This window comes from Nematolebias whitei, chromosome 13 (assembly GCF_014905685.2).
Source record: "Nematolebias whitei isolate Nwh7 chromosome 13, NemWhi1, whole genome shotgun sequence".
Lineage (NCBI taxonomy): Eukaryota > Metazoa > Chordata > Actinopteri > Cyprinodontiformes > Rivulidae > Nematolebias > Nematolebias whitei.
Window position 1 is genome coordinate 42,749,795 of NC_056510.1, and position 5,775 is coordinate 42,755,569.

General features: G+C 41.2%; 1 protein-coding gene across 1 annotated transcript in view; it reads right to left on the reverse strand.

The window, feature by feature from the left end:
* The window catches only part of tgfbr2l (transforming growth factor beta receptor-like), a 48,055-nt gene that overhangs the window by 27,611 nt on the left and 14,669 nt on the right, over positions 1–5,775 (reverse strand). The gene's annotated exons all lie outside the window — the stretch shown is intronic.

Consider the following 5,775-nt stretch of genomic DNA (forward strand, 5'->3'; position numbering starts at 1 on the left):
GATAGCGACCTTAAGCTCATCCAGAGTGTTGGGTCTTGCGTCTCTCAACTTTCTCTTCACAATATCCCACAGGTTCTCTATGGGGTTCAGGTCAGGAGAGTTGGCAGGCCAATTGAGCACAGTAATACCATGGTCAGTAAACCATTTACCAGTGGTTTTGGCACTGTGAGCAGGTGCCAGGTCGTGCTGAAAAATGAAATCTTCATCTCCATGAAGCTTTTCAGCAGATGGAAGCATGAAGTGCTCCAAAATCTCCTGATAGCTGCATTGACCCTGCCCTTGATAAAACACAGTGGACCAACACCAGCAGCTGACATGACACCCCAGTGACTGTGGAAACTTGACACTGGACCTCAAGCAATGTGAATTCTGTGTCTCCTCTCTTCCTCCAGACTCTGGGGCCTTGATTTCCAAAGGAAATGTAAAATTTACTGTAATCAGAGAACATAACTTTGGACCACTCAGCAGCAGTCCCAGGCGAGATGCTTATGACGCAGAAGAGTGGCTTGACCTTGGGAATGCGGCACCTGTAGCCCATTTCCTGCACACGCCTGTGCACGGTGGCTCTGGATGTTTCTACTCCAGACTCAGTCCACTGCTTCCGCAGGTCCCCCAAGGTCTGGAATCGGCCCTTCTCCACAATCCTCCTCAGGGTCCGGTCACCTCTTCTCGTTGTGCAGCGTTTTCTGCCACACTTTTCCCTTCCCACAGACTTCCCACTGAGGTGCCTTGATACAGCACTCTGGGAACAGCCTATTGGTTCAGCAATTTCTTTCTGTGTCTTACCCTCTTGCTTGAGGGTGTCAATGATGGCCTTCTGGACAGCAGTCAGGTCGGCAGTCTTACCCATGATTGTGGTTTTGAGTAATGAACAAGGCTGGGAGTTTTTAAAAGCCTCAGGAATCTTTTGCAGGTGTTTAGAGTTACGTCGTTGATTCAGATGGTTAGGTTAATAGCTTGTTTAGAGAACCTTTTCATGATATGCTAATTTTTTGGGACAGGCATTTTGGGTTTTCATGAGCTGTATGTCATAATCATCAGTATTAAAACAATTAAAGACATGAAATATTTCAGTTGGTGTGCAATGAATCTGAAATATATGAAAGTTTCATTTTTATCATTACATTATGGAAAATAATGACCTTTATCACAATATGCTCATTTTTTGAGAAGGACCTGGTATATTAGCAATAAAAAATTATAAATACGCATGATGTGTTGGTGGCTGACTGATATTTGTCAGGCTAAAATGAACATGACCAAAGTTGTAGATTCTCTCAGCGATTTAAAAAACAAAAACAAAAAACACGAAGGGTATGTATAACCCCCCACACAAGACCAGGTTTTTTGTTGTTGTTGAGGTTTTCATTTATTTATTTACCAGGAGCTGTCCATTAAAATGAAAGTTACAACCGTGACACGATTACGTGGACTCGTTTTACCGAGAAATATATGAGATGAGCTGTGAAGACGGTCGGAGCCGCCTCTGGTTGCAGTGCGCGCTCCCGACACAGGGGGAACAGAATTTCACACAAGAGCTCGACAGAAAATAATTTACAAAATTTTACACACGGAGTGCTGCGTTCACAAGCATCGGAACAGCTATGGCGCATTTTGTCAAGTCAAGTCACATTTATTTATATAACACATTTAAAACAGTAACTGTTATCAAAGTGCTTACCAAAAAGATCACAGCATCAAATATTAATAACAAGATATTACAGCAACATGAATAAAAGCATAAAAACATGAAATATAATGAGAAACAATGAAATACTAAATCAAATCACCCTGCGTTAAATATCAGGGAGTAAAAGCAAAATGGATGAACACAATCATCAACAACGAAATACCAAATGAGATCACACTGTGTTAAATGCCAGTGAGTACAGATGTGTCAGTGAGTACAGATGCGTCTGTGAGAACAGATGTGTCAGTGAGTTCAGATGTGTTAGTGAGTACAGATGTGTCAGTGAGTACAGATGTGTAAGTGAGTACAGATGTGTCTGTGAGTACAGATGTGTCAGTGAGTACAGATGTGTCTGTGAGTACAGATGTGTCAGTGAGTACAGATGTGTCTGTGAGAACAGATGTGTCAGTGAGTACAGATGTGTCAGTGAGTACAGATGTGTTAGTGAGTACAGATGTGTCAGTGAGTACAGATGTGTTAGTGAGTACAGATGTGTCAGTGAGTACAGATGTGTTTTGAGGAGAGATTTAAAAATAGAGCCAGAGGTGCCCTGTCGAATGTTGATGGGCAGATTATTCCAGAGTTTAGGGCCCACGACTGAAAACGTTCGATCTCCTCTGAGCTTCAGGTGGTTTTTGGTACGGCCAAAAGCATCTGGTCTGATGATCTCAAGGCCCGAGAAGGAGCATAAGGATGAAGGAGGTCGGAGAGGTATGAGGGTGCGAGGCCGTTAATGCACTTAAATGTCAGCAGAAGAATCTTAAATCAACTCTGACACAAACAGGAAGCCAGTGAAGAGAGGACAGAACTGGAGTAATGTGCTCAAACCTGTGAGTTCCTGTTAGTAGCTGAGCTGCAGCATTTTGTACGAGCTGGAGACGTGAGAGAGAGACCTGACTGACCCCAGCATGAAGCGAGTTACAGTAGTCCAGCCGGGTTGTAATAAATGCATGGACTAATTTTTCAAGGTTGGATCTGGACAGGACGGACTTGAGCTTAGCTATCTGCCTTAGCTGAAAGAAGCTTTTTGTAGAACAGAATTTATCTGTTTATTAAACTTAAAGTCAGAGCATTAAGAGCATAAGAATTATGAAAGTTGAAAAGAAACGAGCTATAACAGAACTTAGCTCAGTAAACAACTACACATAAACAATGTGGGCTTTCTAACAAGTGATAAACACGAAGTACCACATGTTTGTCTGTAGGAAGGTAACTGCAAGTAAATCCTCCATTTTTTGTCTTAATTACTTAGTGTTTAAATTAAAGGTTAATGCTTAAAGGTAGCTGTGCTTTGTTTTTGTAAGGATGGTATTTTTCTGTGGCCCGGTTTGTCTGTTTCCCTCGTGCTTCCTCATTAGTTCCATTGTTGCCACCTGTGTCTCGTCCCAGCTGTTTGTCATCATGTCTCGTCTTCTCCTAGTATTTAAGCCGTCCTATTCTGTCTTGTCCTTCGTCGGGTCGTCTTCGTTGGGTACGCTTCCTTGGGTCTCCTGAGTCTCTCCTTGTCTTCCTGGTCCCTCGAGTTCCCCGTGTCTCCTGAGTTCCCCGTGCCTCCTTCCTTGCTTATGTAAGTTTTGCTGCCCCGTCAGCTTGTTTATTTTGTACTTTTCATTTATCATTAAAAACCTATTTTTGTATATCTGCCGAGTTGAGTCCCTGTTCTGCACTCTGGGTTCACTCGACCATAAATCCTAACAGTTTTGTGTGTTTAAATTTAGATATAAGTTGCAACTTCTGGTTGCATAAGTTTATTCTTTGCTTATGATCAGTTAACACCAAACTGATTTTGTACAACGTGTTTATTAGGTTGTGTATGCTTTATATGTATTTATATGTAAAGTATATGCTTTAAATGCATTTTTATGACTGTTTATTGTTGGGTGTATTTTTGTTTAAAACAGGTCTCTCTTGAAAATGAGTCGTCGTGACTCAATGAAACTAACCTGTACAAATAAAGGTTGAATGAATGAATGTAACGTAAAGCGGAGTGCTACGTCTCTAGCATCTTAGCTAGCACGACTGTATTGCGCTCCACTAGCTTAGCGCTGCTTGTTGTTGTGCCAGGCTCTCTAAAATAGTTACTGAATCAAGTATTTACCTATGTAGGAAAACATGTATTGTATGTTTAAAAACACATTAAAATACAGCAGAATGCAGGAAATGGCATCTACTTTGTTCAACATTTCTGGGGGAGGACCCCCCATCAATGTGTCCCCCCCACACACACACTTTAAAAATGTTTCTGACGTCAATGGCCACTGCATTGTTCAAGCTGAGTCACTGTGAACACCGGGGGCTAAGCAGCCCTAAAGGGCAGTTCCTACAGTGTGGTTGTTATAAGCGTGTGACTTTAAGATGGGGAGCCCCGCTCTTTATTTCTTCTTCTGCAGTTGCTGTTTTGGTTAAAATTATTTGCGTCCCTCCCTTACCCCCTCCCTTTTGTAATGTGTCCTACGGGAGAGGTGGGTGTTGGTTATTTTAAATCTAAATACATCCTGTTTATTTATAGATTTATTGAGTGCATTTTCGTTATCATCCCGGTTTGTAATATTATAAATCCATCCCATAATGTAAATATTTAAATGAACTTAGGATTGTAAAGTAGCAGGAATTGATTTTAGCTTTGTTATATACTTTTCTTTTGCGTAGGGCTGGAGTGGGCAGTCTGTAACGTGGTTGTTATTTTTGTCGGAACCAGCCATGCCCCAGATAAACCGTGTCACGGCCCAATTCTTCCAATAACCAGCACAGCCCAGAGAGGGACCAGTTACATCTTCCTTTCGTTACTCAGGCAGAGTTTAGTTTCTCCTTCCTACATGGCACTTTCATGTCAACACTAAGTCCTTTCCTATCGCTGTAAAAGCTAACGCCTTCGAGAGACAAAGCTGAACTCAGTTCCTGTGAGTCATTTTCAGCTTCTTGTTTACAATCCTCATTTCAACGTGCAGGGCTTCATTTACTGCTGCTTCTGTTCATCCTGGGGAGTTGGAGCTCTGTCTTGGGTTTTTCTGCTGCTTCATGTATTGAATACTGTTCCACTCGTTAAATGCTGAAACCAATAACAGCTCATTTTCTTTCAGTGCCAGTCTCTGTCATCTCCAGCATCTTAAACGGGCCAAGAGACCTCTGAGTGTGCTGCTGTTCAGGAGATGCCAGAGACACTTGCTCTTTGTTAGATGTGAGATGATGGCTGCTTTTAACAAGGACTGAAAGTCTTTATTTACACTGACTGCACATCAATCGGACACATTCAGAGGAATCCATCACTTTTTCCCACAAACAAATTATTTGGCAGTAAACACAAATCATATCAGGGCTTTAAACATGTGTCAAAGTGAAGGCTCATGGGCCACATGCGGCCATGCAATTTAATCTAGCATAAAAAATAATTAATCGTACTAGAACTGGCCTTTCTAGAATTGCGCCGCTCAAGGTGGCTGCATGTTGGAGTAGTTCTGTTACTTTCATTCTGAGATTTTGCTTTTGGAAACTTTAATTCCTCTTTTTCTGGATGTAAATCTTTTTTTTTTCAGGATGATTGTTTCCTCTGGTGCCAGATGCTGTGCAGCTGGAAGGATTTTTACTGAAACTTTTTTAGTTTTGGACATTTGTTATGATGTGTAACCATGGCAACAAGGCAGTTTTCTACAACCAGCAGCTGATTAACATCTCAAAGTTCAAATAATATCTCAACTACAGCCCCAAATTTCAAATGAGTTGAAAAGGAGGCTCTGTGGATGCATTCCCATCTCCCTGCCAGCTGTGCTCCAGTCCCTGAAATGAGGTTAATGAGTTATAACAACATTTAATTTATGTTTGGGATTAATAAAATATATTTGAATTGAATTGAATTTGATATGAATTGAATTGACGTGTAATCAGCATTAGATTATGATTTTGTACCTTTTAATTTTGCTTTAAATTGGAGAATATTCAAATCAAACTTCAAATGGCATTTGGCCAACTTTAAAGCCAGGAGAGCAACTTTTGAAATATTCACTAATCTGTTTTGAACAGGTGTGTATGTCCAAATGAGTTATGGACTGGAGACCTGTCCAAGTGTCCCTGTGATGGACTGGAGACAT